Source organism: Mustela putorius, unplaced genomic scaffold (genome assembly GCF_011764305.1).
Source record: "Mustela putorius furo isolate JIRA1106 unplaced genomic scaffold, ASM1176430v1.1 tig00000585_pilon_pilon_pilon, whole genome shotgun sequence".
NCBI classification, from domain to species: domain Eukaryota; kingdom Metazoa; phylum Chordata; class Mammalia; order Carnivora; family Mustelidae; genus Mustela; species Mustela putorius.
Genome location: NW_025421424.1, coordinates 12883458 through 12898636, shown reverse-complemented (window position 1 = coordinate 12898636; position 15179 = coordinate 12883458). Strand labels below are relative to the sequence as shown.

At 43.5% G+C, this 15179-nt stretch overlaps 1 long non-coding RNA gene across 1 annotated transcript in view; it reads right to left on the bottom strand.

Moving 5' to 3' along the window:
* The window catches only part of LOC101687235, a 38450-nt gene extending 31526 nt beyond the window's left edge, over positions 1–6924 (bottom strand). Inside the window, exon 1 of the long non-coding RNA XR_001177101.2 lies at positions 6404–6924. This is a non-coding gene — a long non-coding RNA (uncharacterized LOC101687235). The remainder of the gene's footprint in view (positions 1–6403) is intronic.
* Between the last annotated feature and the right edge of the window lie 8255 nt (positions 6925–15179).

Here is a 15179-nt window from a genome sequence, read left to right as displayed (position 1 = left end):
ATCTGGATTTTTTCCTGCCTCTTTATGAAATCTTAGGCACATATTTTTCAATTATCATTAGATAATAAAGTCCTCTGTTTGTTTTTAATTGCAGAAAGTCTGATTTTCTGTCATTAATAGATCCAGTTCCCTATAATAACCAACACCAGATTCCATTCAAAATATAAGTTTCTCTCCTTCCTGATTTAGACCTGCTGAAGGTGGGGAGCCTGTGATGACAAGAGGGAAGTGGGGTTGGCTCCCTTAGGTCTCTGCCTCCCTTCCTTCTCACATGGATGGTCTTGGCTGGTCCAGGATTGATGTGGTTGTGGTGGGGGAGAATACAGAGATATGCAGGCAAGCAAAGCCTCATATGACAGATGGTGGTGAGATTGACATTGGCTTCCTCTGACAGTGGTGGGTGTTTAGAGCTGACAGGTATTGACATGTTTAAAGTTGCCTCTTTCTGGGACACGCTAGTGATTTCTTCAGTGACATCCAACCTCCTATTATTTCCTGGGATTTCTCACTTTCTGTTCCTTTGGAAGGCTGTTCGTCTTTCAGCACTTGCCTACAAGACCCCTCAAGCTTCTAGTTTTATACCACACAGATTCTCTGTTGGGGTCCCATTGCCTTGCACATTTATACTTCTTGGTCACAGGTCCAGCACGAACGTGGTACCCCCAGAGAGTCAGGGGGACACAGGTCCCTGAGTGATGTAAATGTGGCCATGTCTTGACTTTGAGTCCAGAAAAATCTCTGAGTGATTTCTTTGAAGCTTTTCTCACCAGGCTTAAAGAGAAGGGACTCATACCCACCCTTCCTCCATGGGGAAGATTCAGACTTTATATCACACTAACAGTTCTTTCCAAAGAAATTCTGTCAATAATCTCCCACTCCTTTCTTGGAGTTGGATGATCATCTGACAGTTGCAAACCCGGTTCTCAATCCTCCTTTGTATATCCTGCTTGGGTGACCTCGTCGCCTACTCTGTTCGGGGAGCAACTGCATCCACTGTCTTGGAGCCACAGTATATAGTGAGGCAAAAGAGATTCATTTTAATGTCTTGCTTCTCGTGATTGCAGGAGAGTAACTGACAAGTCATCAGTGGAGTGCAGAGTGGCAGTGTGTGCGAAGGTAAGATTTTCATTCTGCAAAAGCAGTTCTCCAGAAGAGAATGGATTCTCCCCCTTGGGAATCCTTTTCCTAGATTCCTAGTCATTGGATTCCTGAAGGTGAAGTGAGACTAAAGCTACAGGAGGTTACAACGTAGCTGCTCATATTAGATAACGTAGAAGGCCATATTATTGTTTGCTAGCAGAAGATTTGCTAAGATCTGAGCTGCAGAGGCTCAGAGTAAGAACCATGACAAAAGATGAGTCCTGAGTTGGGAAAGGAAAGTGCTCTGTTGGTTGTCATGAAAGGAAACCTTACAGTCTGCAGAGTTTACATATAGGATGCCAGAAACTTGGATCCCACATGAAGCACAAAATCAGGGCCAGCACCTGGGAAAACTGTAAAAGAAGTCAGTTCTAAGAGTGCCCCCACTGGCCTTTCTGAAGTTGACCCTATTTGCTTATGCTCAGGAAGCTCTTCCTTTGGGGAAAGTCTTTTCCAAGAGGACAGATGAAAGTCCTAAATGCCCACTCCATCCAAGGCACTCCATTGACAAAAAAAGTATTCCAGAACCAAAGCGGTGACAGGCATCAATGGGATTTAAGCAAAGTCAAGACATGGCCACATTTGCATTTTGAAATGATTATTCCGGTTCAAGGGTGGTAGAATTGGGGAATTATCAAAGAATAGAGAAAGAGACTTTATAATTCTGATCACATGTAAGGTCAGTTCTACATGTTTTGGGAGTAAATACATAATGATATTTACAAAGTAACTATAAAAACAAGACAAAGCCATGGAATACTTGAATTTTAAATCATTCAGATGACATTTACAAAAGTAGGTATGATGTCATTTGTCTTTGAACCTTTAGTACCTAGTATAGTGCCTGACCCACAGTAGCTACCGAAGGATGTTTGTGAAATTAAAGTGAATTGAACACTTGGGATGATTAGTATCCCACAAAAAAAGTGAAATCTCGGGGCGCCTGGGTGGCTCAGTGGGTTAAAGCTTCTATCTTTGGCTTGGGTCTATGGGATCGAGCCCCGCACCAGGCTCTCTGCTTGGTGGGGAGCCTGCTTCATCCCCTCTCTCTCTCTCTCTCTGCCTGCCTCTCTGCCTACTTCTGATCTCTTCTGTCAAAGAAATTAAAAAAAAAAATCTTAAAAAAAAAAAGTGAAATCTCAAGGTGGGATTTCTTAAAATGTTCCTTTGATGAACTGCTATGTTTGCTCTTTTCTAAAAGTGAGAGCCATTGTTTATGTCATTTCCCTCTTTGCCCTGGCTGTCAGGGAGCTTAGAGTCAACTAATTATTTTATCCCTCAAGTTCAGTACACTTGCTTCTTTTTCTTTTTGAAGGGTCTCAATAGTTCTATCTTATTAACTTTATAATGTTGCTTTATATAATCTTGGAAAGAAGGCAGGACACAAATTAAGTCATATGCCTGTGTTCCTTGCTCTAGAATGAGGTGAACATCAAAGTCTGATTGAGGGCCAATTCCTGGAATTGAGGTGGCCAATTTAAGACAAAGGCAGGGCAACAGGAGACAGAGGTTGTTTTATTTGGTTGTTTTATTTCTGGGAGACCTATCAGGTGATCTGCTGGAAATGTGTCACTTCTGACCTCAACTCTGGGGCATCCTGAGAGATTAATAGATGCTTCTCCTCTTAGGGAAACTCAAAGACGGAAGAACCACAGGAAGACAAATAGAACAAGGGCTAACTAATGCACAACAGCCAAGTAGGATAGAAGAGAGGTGGGGGGGAGGGAAGCAGGGAAAAAATAACCAGAGGAGTAGCAGCAGAGTGACATTAGCCTTTGAAGGGATGGGAGGAGACAAAACAGTAAAGAAGGGAGGGAGAAGGTAGGGGCGAAGAAGAATGACCATTTATCATGTACTATTAATTCCTGGAATAAATGCCTTCTTTGTGCTAGGAACTAAGGCTACGATGATAAACAAGACAGGAAAGTCTTCTGCTCTCATGCACTTTACATTCTAGCTGGGGGGTGGGGGACAGACTTTTAACAAATTGTTACAGATTTGAGACCTAATCTAACTCAGCGAGTTGAAAAAGAGATGAAGAGGTTAAGACCAAAGAATGAAGAGGAATTGGGTGGAGGCAGAGTGGGACAACACGCTCCACAGAATACAGCAGGTGCCCAGCAGTGAGGGAGGGCTGGCGGGGGTGTGGAGCAGGCAGGAACTGCCCAGGGCCTGGAGGTCAGGGTGAGGATACACTAAAAGCAAAGGGAGGTCATCAAAGGGTTTGAGCAAAGTGATAACCTGGTCAAATTTCTGTTGTCAAAGGATCACTCTGGTCCTGGCCCTGGTGTGGAGGATGAACTGAGGTGGGTGGGCATGGAGACAGGGAGATGGGAGCTTATCACACTTATCAAACGTAGTGGATCAGAGGAGGGTGATGGCGGTGGGGCTGGAGGGAGTGGTCATATTCAAGGTATACTGGATAAAGATGGCTTGATTACTGGTTGCCTGTGGGGGGGGGGGTGTAGGAGAGGGATGAGGCCAGAATGAATCTTAGATTTCTAGATGAAGCTTCGGGGTGAAGAGGGTGGTCATTTTCCTAGAAAGGGAAATCTAGAAGAGAAAGAGGTTAGATGGAAGAGACAGGGATAGCTCATGAGTTCTGTTTCATATGCTAGTTTGAGGATCCTGTGAAACAGTCAAATGGACACAGAATATAAAATTGGATGTATGGGGATATCCGGGTACCTCAGTCAGTTAAGAGTCTAACTCTTGATTTCAGCTCAAGTAATGATCTCAGAGTCCTGAGATGGAGCCATCCATTGGGATTCTCTCTCTCTCTCCCTCTGCACACCTCCCACACCTCCCACACCCACGACCTTGCTTTCTCTCTCTCTCTCTAAAAAAAAAAAAAATGGGTCTTTAAGTTTGTATCTCAAAGGAGATTCCGGCTTGAGATACAGTAGTTTGGGGAGTTGTAAGATCATAGAAAATAAATGGAAGAGTTAGGACTGAATACATTCACTTACGGAGTATCCTTGAAAAGGACCTAGAACTAAAACCTTGAGAGTCTCAGATGTTTTAATGGTCAGGGAAAGGTGGCAAAGATACTGAAGAGTAGTTGCCAGAAAGTTTTCGGTTGGTGTTTGGTCAGGAAAACAGGCATTACTTTAGATAAGTAGGAAGGTACAGATAACAGGAAGTTAGGTGCTCAAAACCTCTCAGAACTTACAGAAAGCAGGAAACACTGTTCTCAGGTTTACTGCTGTCAGAAAATTACCAGAAGTTCCAAGAAATTGCAAAAACTCTGGAGGGGATGCCATCTACCTGCTGCAGGGAGGTGCTAATTTGCAAGACAATGTTGGAGGCACCCATAAAACTCCAAGGTGCCTTCCATTGTTGGAGGAAAACTAACTTCTGTTTATCCTCTGCCTTCCAAATCTCACACAAACGCCTCTCATTGGTGGGACTGAAGAGAGAACCCTGCTGGCAAGGGAGGCTGGAAATTGAGTCGCCCAGAACTAGAGTCCCTTAATACAAGAAGAGCATAAAATGGAGTGGGGTTGGATGCTGAATTCCAAACAAAAATCAAAACAAGGGCAACAACAGCAGCAGGGGCACCCACAAAAATAACAGTAACAGTTAATGGTATCAAGCCTAGGTAGGAAAGTATAGTGGCTCCAAAGCTCCGGAAAGGGTGCTTCAAAGAGTGAATTTTACTCCTCTGCCCTTTCTAAATGTTTCCTAAGTATCCAGTCTCCTGCCTTAAACTCCTTACTCTTCAAAATACACAGAGCGATTTCTATGTTCTTAACAAAAACTCCCTCTCTGATGACTACATCTCCTTTGCTGTTCGCTCTCCTCTCCACACAGTTCGGTTGTTACTGTTCTGCAGAAGGAGAAAGGAAGCAGGGGAGAAATGAAATAATTTGCCTAGGGCTAGAAAGCTAGTCCTAGCAAAGCTAACATTTTAATCCAGACGAATCTCAATCCAAATCTCGAACTCTTTCTATCACAGTAGTCTTTTGTACACAGAGTGTGGAAAACAGAGACAATGAGAGAAAGAGGTGGAGGAAGGGGGGGGGGACAGGGAGGAGGGAGGGGGACAAAGGGAGAGAGGGATGGAGAGAGACGGTTATTCAAGAAAAGCAAGGGGCCCCTGGGTGGCTCAGTTGTTAAGCGTCTGCCTTCAGCTTGGGTCATGATCCCAGGGTCCTGGGATCGAGATCCACCTTGGGCTCCCAGCTCAGTGGGGAGCCTGCTTCTCCCTCTCCCTCTGCCTGCTGCTCCCCCTACTTGTGCTCTCTCTCCCTCTGTCAACTGGATAAATAAAATCTTTTAAAAAAAGAAGAGAAAAGAAAAAGAGACAGTGAAATGCCAGTTGAATATTACCCCCACCTTAAAAGACCACCAGAGACGTGAGTCACAGCCAATCAGCAAGGGTCGTTTATTGCAGGTTCGACCCTGGACCTCTGGGCGCTCGTTGCCGAGAGGTCCGGAGCTGGGTCGGTGCAGGATTTTTATAGACAGATACAAACAAGTTTCGGGTGGGGCTGAGCTGATTGATTGATAGTTTGAACACAATTGGGAGTCTCCTGGTGGAATGTTACATTCCTGCTATTAAGCATCCCTGTTAATGAGATTTAGGTTTAGAAGAAATTTAACTTTATTTACTTTTCCTTCTACCTCCACCTCCTTCGGTTTTTCATGGAGGGGAGGGTGACATTAGGGCTATTGATAAGGTAACTTCTTTGTTGTAAATCTCAAGGACATTTGCAAACCAGGGGAGACTCCTACCTTGCAGGACTGTGATCTCTGCAAGTTAACTATTTATCCTTTTATGGCAGTCAGGGGTGCCTGAGGAATGCTACACATATGGAGGGGAGCGGCTGAAGGGGGGGGTGCAAGGCGCCAGCTTTTGCTTTGTCCTCAGCCAGCCTCCTGCTCCTTCAACAGCAGCATCAAGAAAGGAAAAAGCAAGAAGGAAAGATAGCAGTCCTTTCTGTTCGCACCCCATCCCAAAGCTGCTGCTGCTGCTTCTTTTTTTTTTTAATGTTCAGTTCGCCGCTGTATAATACATCATTAGTTTCTGATGCAGTATTCAATGATTCATTAGTTACGTATACCGCCCAGTGCTCGTCACAACACGTGCGCTCCTCAACGCCCATCCCAAAGTTGCTGCTTCTTTTCATTCTCATTCAGCAGAACCAGGATCACCCTGCATTCCCATGACAGGCTCTCTCCACCCGCCCTCCCCTCTGGTGAACTCGGCCCTCCTTTCCCGGTTGCCCTCCCGTCAGTTCAGGTCTTCCTCATTTCTTACCTGAATGACTGTCACTTCTCTCCTTTCCAGCCTTGCCCCTAACCAATTCACCCTTCACATTGCTGCCAGAGTGATCTCCCAAAGCAGAAAACTGACCTCATCTCTTATCATCCCAAAGGATCTCATCACCTTCTGTAAAAAGTTAAAATTTCTTGGCATGACCCAGTCTTGTCCTGGCGGGCCTCCCCATCTTCATGGCGTCCGCTTCCCTGCCCTGATGATGCTGTTCTCTCTGCCTGGAATGTCCTTCCCTTTCCCTTGCCAGTCGGACTCTTACTCCTGCTTCCTTCAGTGCTTTGCTCAGGAAGGTTTTGCTGACTTCTGGAGCTGTGCTGAGTGTCTCTCTTCTCTCCACGGACACCTTCTCCTAACCTCCTAACACTCCATGGTAACTACTGGGTAGTTTTTCTGTTTTTCCACCAAACTGTGAACTCTTTAAGGTAAGGAATCCTCTGTTTCCCAGCAATAGGCATTTTCTATCTCTTTGGTATTTCAATAGTGGCTGACTGGGTGGATGAACGAAGCTGTCCATAAGGGCTGTGCAAGATAGAGAGAGTATCTGTTGCCACAGTAACCCAGTGAGGTGAATAAAAATGCCTTTATGAGATCATGGTCAATTCAGTGAATGAAATCAATGAGGATAACATGGCATATAAAAAAGAAGTTGACCAAAGGCCAAGAGGCCAAAGAACTGGACTGAAACGGACTTATTACACTTGGCCGTCAGTCGGCTGCCAACTCCCAAGGAAGGAGGAATCATGAAAGCTCAGCTTACGTTCTTGTACTCTGTTTATGGTAACATAAGAATATAATGAGCTACATATGCTTGTTTTGATTGCTTAGTAAATCTGTTTATGATTTTGTCCATGTTGTATAAATTGAATTATTGTGAAGTAATCCAATTTGTCAAAATTCTGAAGTTTAAACCCCTAACTAGGTATTGAAATAAAAAACCACTGACTCCAGATGCATCCCATCAACCACCTACTGGTACAACATAGGCAAGAATGGACTGTTGTGAAGGCAGCCCCTTGCTTCACGACCTAGGGGTGAGAGAAGCGGGCAGGGAGGAGGTAACAACACTTGCATCTGAATACAGCATTTATTGAGGACCTTCTAGATGCCAGTGGGCTAAATCCTCTCTATTCATTATCTCACTGAAGCTTCATACAGATTCTATGGGATTTGTGCTCCTATGCCACTTTCCTGAAGGTTGGGGGAGACAGGTTCTGAGGGGTTAAGCACATTTCCTCAAGTCGGGGAGACCTAAGCGGCAGAGCTATGATTCCTGTTTTTCTGTGCTACCCACCACTCAGTGGCTACACTTGCCCGCCTCTCTGAAATGACTCAGTCAGGGGTGTCTATAATGGGCAGCAGAGCTCTTTGGCTGAGAGAAAGAGAAAACATGATACCATGATGTACTGAAGTATTGTTGACTACTACCACAGTAGAGTCACCTAATGAGAACAGGATTTGTGTTTGGCTGAGCAAACTGAAGTTCATTCTTTACCATTCAGCTCAGAGCTCCCCCACCTCCCCGCCCCGCCTTCTTCTGTCAGTCCTCTCACCAAAGCTGACTGTTCCCTCCTCTGTCCATACTTCTACATATCTCTAGAAGGAAGCTTTTTTTTTTTTTTTTTTTTTTTTAAATCTTCTACTATTATGGTCTGTGTGCCTGTTCCTTAATGAAACTGTAAGCTTCTGGAAGAGTGGAAGGATGCCTCATTCATCTCTCATCCCCAGCTCCTGACATGGTGCCCAGTACATGCAAACTGAGCAAATGTTTGGAGAATGATTAAATGAGTGAGTTATATAAACAATGAAGGCTGTAACATGATCTGAGATAAGGGAGAGAAAATGAGAATGAGCATCTGCCAGCTTGCGCACACCTGATGTGACCTAGACTTCCTCTATTTGAAAAGTAATGTCATATTTTGAGTTGTTGCAGGAACAAAGGAAAGAGAATGGAAGAGACATCATTGGAAGGTAGAAGCAGGAGTTTTCCTGTTCCTGGGGCTCTTACTGGGGTGGGGGAGGGGGCTGGTCTCCTGGCTGGGATTAGATTAGCCCTTTCCATCTTGGGGATGCTGTTGCTACACAAAGGGGCTTGTAGTCACCTTCTAGTTATAAAACACAACAGAGCAATTCTGATAACAGGCCTCTAAGCAAAACAACACACACATACTCACTCATAAAATCCAAAACAAACTTCGCACAACTCGAGTTGCAAGCTAATTCATTATTTCCATGTTTGCTTGCTCTGTCTGTAAATACCTCCTAGGCAGACGACATGGCAGGCTTGGAGTCAACTATTTTTTCAGAGCCATACATCATGCCAGTCTGGAAAACTCACAGTTACCCCAAATGACAAAAACTCTTAAATTAGTCAAGATCTGATTTTTTTTTTTTTGAAAATTTTATTTATTTATTTGACAGAGATCACAAGCAGGCAGAGAGAGAGAGAAGCAGGTTCCCTGCTGAGCAGAGAGCCCGATGTGGGGGCTCGATCCCAGGACCCCGAGATCACGACCTGAGCTGAAGGCAGAGGCTTAACCCACTGAGCCACCCAGGTGCCCCTCAAGATCTGATTTTAAAAGACAAGGAGAGGCTTCTGGACCCCATGTCTCAAAGGTGCGTACTAGAAAGACCCTTCCATCATAGGACTTGGCACTGAGACTTGCACTTAAACTATTTAATGTTACAACAACAATTTCCAGCCCCATAGACTAAACTTGGGAGAGGAAAATGAACACTCAGTACCTGCTGTCAGCTCTGGCACTAGGAGCTGGAAATGAGCCTCCTTCCCACAAGAAGTAGAAATAAAAACAAACCACTCAAACAGTTGTGGCCTTTATGTGGACTTAGATGCATAATCTCTCTCTCTATCTCTCTCTCTCTCGCACGCACACACCTACACACACTCCATGTCATGAGTCCTAAATGGAACAGGTTGATATCAAGGAAAAGCAGTCTCGAAAATCTGATCCAGGTAGAGAAGGAGGTCATCCCAGTCTGTAGGACTTTGCCATACCCAACATAATGTGTAGCTCATGTACTTTTCCCAGCACTCCCTTTGATCCAGCAAGAAGTACAAATACACACAATGCCACGACAGCACTATTTGTGAAGTCCTTTCCCTCCAATTGAAGAGGAAATAGGCCAAGCTTTTTCTCAAATAAGTGAAATCATCTAGTTATTACTGCACATAATTGTTCAGTCTTTTAAGGTCTTTGCTGTGCAGATCAATAAAAAAGTATAATTTTCTCACCAAGGGCTAGTGTCTGGCACAGAGCAAACACTCCATAAATGTTCATGAATGAATGAATAAACAAACAGATGAGAGGAAATAGTGAACTATAAAGATAAGGATGACAGATTTCATTAAAATGCAGTGTTATTACGGTCTTTTATTGGCTGAAACACAGACAAGGGAGCCACCTGAACACGATCATAATTTTAGACCTGCCACAAATTTTCAAGGTTTTATGGAAAATGTTATTGGTCCTACCAAGACTTTCTCTAAAGTGGGCAAAGTATTCAGACAAACCATAAGAGACTCAATCTCACAAAACAAACTGAGGGTTGCCGGGGGGAGGGGAGTTGGGAAAGGGTGGTGGGGTTATGGACATGGGGGAGGGTATGAGCTATGAAGTGTGTAAACCTGGCAATTCACAGACCTGGACCCTTGGGGCTAATAACATATTATATGTTATTAAAAAATAAATAAAATAAATTTTTTAAAAAACTGGGCAAAGTATTTATATCTTTTTTCCTCAGAAGGTTGCTGTGTTTCATCATGTAAATTGGTATGTTCTTCATTTCAATCTGTAGTCTAAAACTGCCACAAGCTAAAAATTTAGCTCACAGGTAACAGCAATCCTAGTGGCGCTCTTTATATATTGGACACCAGTTCAAAAATCCACTCTGGACTCAGTCTCCATAGGTTACCAGGACCTCCTTAGACTCAGAAAGAAAATCCAGCTCAGTTCAGAGCCCCAGGACTCTCCCTGAAAGTCCAACAAGTCTTGGAAATGACCTGTCCTTGGGCCAGGAAGGCCAACCTTTCACAATTACCATTGCAAGGGCAATTCTAACGCAAACTTTAGATGAGAGCACCATATGGGATTATCAGAGAAACCTGTTACACTGCATATGGATTTCTTCAGTCTAGGATAGGGCTTGAAATTTTCCTTTGCTAATAAACTCCCAGGTGATGGTGATGCTACTTGTCCACGCATGGGCCACCCATGGTAACAAGAGTCAGGAGCTTCCTGCAGCCATAAGAGTGCCTCCTAATGGTGCCCCAAGATAGCAATCACAGAGGTGGCGCATGGGCTCAGATCAAGTATTGGCCACAGCTTCTTGTTTCAGTACTGACCTTTGAAGCACTGTCTCTGGGGTCAAACAGATGTGAACTGAAATCCTGTTGTTGCTTCAGTCGGGAGCTTTGTGACCTGGGCCAGTCGTCCTTTGGGGTTTCAGTCTCTCCATCTGTGAAATGGGGATGATAAGACTTGCGAGAACTGCTGTAAAAACTAGTAGCCGAACAGACTTAAATGTGAAATCCACTTCTTCCCTTCACTTGCCACGGTGAGATTTTAGGAAATTCACCCAACCTCACCAGACCTCAGTTTTCTCATCTGAGAAAGGAAACATATTAATGCCTAACTTGCAAGGTTGTTTTGAAGATTACATGAAATAATGCAGTGTCTCTGACGCGGGCCCCTTTCCTGGGCTTCACATTCGTTTTTTAAAGTTATTGAATATAAAAATCAAGAAGAAATAAGTTATAAAGCTAAAATATTCAGAGAAAGTTCTTGGAGAAAGCAGAATTTTATCTGAGTCTTAAAAGAATATAAGGATCTACAGAGGGGGTGAGAACATTGCCATTTTATAAGCAAGTCAGAGCAGAGAATATAATTCTCACCCTCTTCACCTAATTCTTACTCCCTCCTTAGGCCCCAGTTTAGCTACCACAACCTCAGGGAAAGCTTCTCTCCACAGGTCAAGCTAGCCCCTCTACTGTATGTGATTACAATATTCAGTACCTGCCTTTTTTTTTTTTAAAGATTTTATTTATTTATTTGACAGAGAGAGATCACAAGCAGGCAGAGAGAGAGAGAGAGAGAGAGAGGAGGAAGCAGGCTCTCCATGAGCAGAGAGCCCGACGCGGGACTCGATCCCAGAACCCTGAGATCATGACCCGAGCTGAAGGCAGAGGCTTAACCCACTGAGCCACCCAGGTGCCCCCAGTACCTGCCTTCTTAATTAGGTAATTGGCCTCCAACACAAAGATCCATAATGTTGGGACTGGGTCTGTTTTACTCACAGGTGTATCCCTCGACCTAGCACAGGCGTGTACGAGGCGTGTACGAGGAATTACTGAAGCACAGATAAAGCAGCGATTGGTTCATCAGGGAAAGAGTGGGAAGGAAAGCAGGCAGAGCTTCAGGGAAGAGGACAGTTGAGCTGATCCTGAAAGATGAGCAGGAACTAGCTTAGCAAACACTGAAATGGAAGAGCATTGGTTTAAACCCCAGGAGGATGCGTCAGGAGCACAGATTAAGAATCGCAGCTTCGCCACTTCCTATTTGTGGAATTAGGCAAGTTACTTACCCACTTTGGACCTCAGTTTCCTTATCTGTAACGGAGATGAATAAAAGAATGTGCTTCCCTGGATCTTTCATGTGGGTTAAATAAATCCATATGGGTCAAGGGCTCAGAGCAGTGCCTGGCTCTGAGGGAGGGTCATAGAAAAGTTAGTTGTTGCTGCTGCTGCTCTTGTTGTTATGGTTCTGTTTTGTAGCCAAAAATTACTTTCACCTGCCAATCAAAGTCTGGCTTTATGCCTGCAATGGGTTCAAGTCCACTGTGTGTCTGGGCTCAGAAGTCGAAACGACCCCCATCTAAAGAGAAAGGAGGACACACAAGGCCATCAAAGGCAGGCAGATGAGCCTGTAGCTGACTGCAATAATCCAGATGGACAGAGGTATCTTCTCACACTGTGAGCAGAGCAATCCGCCCACAGCGGGGTCGGAGAGTCACACCCAGGAGAGCTATGTTAGTGCCACTTAGAAAAGAGGCCCAAAATTTTAAGGGCAAGTGCCAATCAAGTGCAGAGTCCTGGTAAGAATGGCTTCTTCTAATGCCTGTCTCTTCCCCCGCAATCTTTAAGGCAGGAAGATGGTTTAACACATCACAGAAGCATCATTCATTCTGTATGCATTGCTCTGAAGTCATCTTCTCTATCAATATTTATGACACAGACTCCCCAGAATGAGCAAAAAGACTGAAGGTCAAGAGAGGGTTATTTGCAGCAGACGCTAGAAGGCTCGACTAAAACCTACTGAGGTCACGTTCAGAGGCTGTCTACAATTGAGACAAAGCATACTGCATCCTAGAGCAGAGGTTGAAGCAAAGAATTCTAGAGACATCTGTTTCAGAAACAAGCAAAAAGCCCTGCTGGGTCACACATTTATTACATGACCACTTCCGTACTCTAAATGGTGGTGTTCTTCTTATTACTCAGTTCTTGGTTTTTCTTATCTCTGCTCAATTAATTGTCAGATGATTCTTGGTCATAAGACAATTTTGTCACATGATAAAATGGTCTGTGATTGCTGCACACTTCCTTCCTCCAGCCCAAAATTTTGCCAATGCGACATAATTTTGGTGAAAATCTCAGAATTTAGGACAACTTTGATCTCAGCTACAGTTCTATTTTCTGAGTCTTTTCTGGGATAAAAATAGTAGAAGGTCCACTAGGTAAACTGAAGGATGGTCAGTTATCCATTGTAGCCTTTCCCAAGGCATCATCATGAACCTCCAAGAGCAAGGAGCTATGTCCAATTAAATGCTTCCTTCGTATAACATTTAGCACCATGCCTCATGCATACTTCTATTTTTTATATTGTTTGATTATGATTGCAACCCTTGGTCAGGTTTTTAGAAAATCTGTATTATCTCAAATACCTGAAAAAAATACCTCTTATTTTAATTTTGCTTTTTAATAAATTAGACCTATTCTTTCTAGGTCCTCTCCAGGCAAAGAAACCTTCCCCAAGACAATACTTCTCAAATGTGATTTTGGACTTTGCAGCATCAGCATCAGTATCATCTGGGAACTTGTTAGATATGCAAATTCTCTAATTTGCTGTACTGAATCAGAAATTCTGGGAGTAGGTTCCAACAATCCGTCTTCTAACAAGCCTTGGGGATAACTCTGGTACATAATAACATTTGAGAACCACCACACTACATGTATAAAAATTAATTTTCAAACAAGTTATATTGAGTCCCAAAAAGTATCAATGTGCCCATCTCGTTGAATCTTCCTCTATACATCAAATTTCCAGTTTAAAATCCTCTAGACAATCAGACCCTTTTCTGGTGCAATATGACCACACAGCTCTTCTTAACCAGATACAGCTTCCCTTAGTACCTACGTGAGAAAACACAAATTGCTTAGCTTGACCTACAAAGATCTCTACAAGTCTTCCTTCCTACCCTACCCAGTCTAACCTCCCTACCACATACACCACACTTCAGACCACTGTGCACATTCTTCACTTCATGTCATACATGCTCTGGGACCTTGCCCTAGAACACTCTTCCCCTCTCCTTTGTTTGGTAGACCCCTTTCCTCAAAGACAAAGCTCTGATATCACCCCCTCCCTAACTCTCTCAAGTAAAATTATATGCTGTGTCCTCAATGTTCCTAGGTCTTCTTGTTCATATATCTCTATGGGTATCTATTAAATAATTTGATAACTTATCTTCCTATGGTGATGTCCCCTGAAATAAACAAAAAGCAATTTAAAAGCAAAGGCTACATCTTCTTGGCCTTTGTAGTCCCAGAGCTGAGTTCAGGGCCTGACTCTACCAAATGTTCAACATGTTGGTTGAGTAAGTGCTTGATGCCACAGTTACAGGAAGAAAATCCATTTTTATATTCTTTTTTTTAAAAGATTTTATTTATTTACTTGACAAATATCACAAGTAAGCAGAGAGGCAGGCAGAGAAAGAGGGGGAAGCAGGCACCCTACTGAGCAGAGAGCCCGATGTGGGGCTCGATTCCAGGACCCTGGGATCATGACCTGAGCTGAAGACAGAGGCTTTAACCCACTGAGCCACCCAGGTGCCCCACACCATTTATATATCCTATACTAAGACAAATACAACCAAAGTCAAGAAAAGAGTTCATATCAGTAAATTCTTATTACTCAGGGCTGAAAGCCTGTGTGAATAGAGATCTAACAGAAAAGCAAGTGCTTCCAAATCAGAAAACATGGGTTTTGATTCCATCTCTAGCAGTAGTTTAACCTTGAGCAAGTTAATTCCTGAGTCTCAGTTTCCTCCCGTGTAGAATGGGATGGATATTACCTGCCTGCTTACCTTCCTTGTTGTGATGACATGAGCGACTGTATGTCATGAAAGATACAATCAATGTATCAAGTTCTATCCATATGCAGTTTGACCTTGTTATTAAACACTACATTAACTGAAACATTAAAGCACATTAAAGTGTGAAGCCTTCAATGCATTCACTAAACATGAGGTAACAGGAAGGAGGAAAGGAAAAAAGAAGTTCGCCAGTTGAAAAACACTCTTTTGAACTTAACCTAGCAAAGGTGTCTCAACCCAGGAAAATTTCCTGCGAATATTAGCTTTACAGAGTAATCATGGGTTTTGTTGTTTTTGTTTTTGTCTTTTTTTTAAAGATTTTATTTCTTTATTTGTCAGAGAGAGAGAGAGAGAGCGCGCACAGGCAGACAGA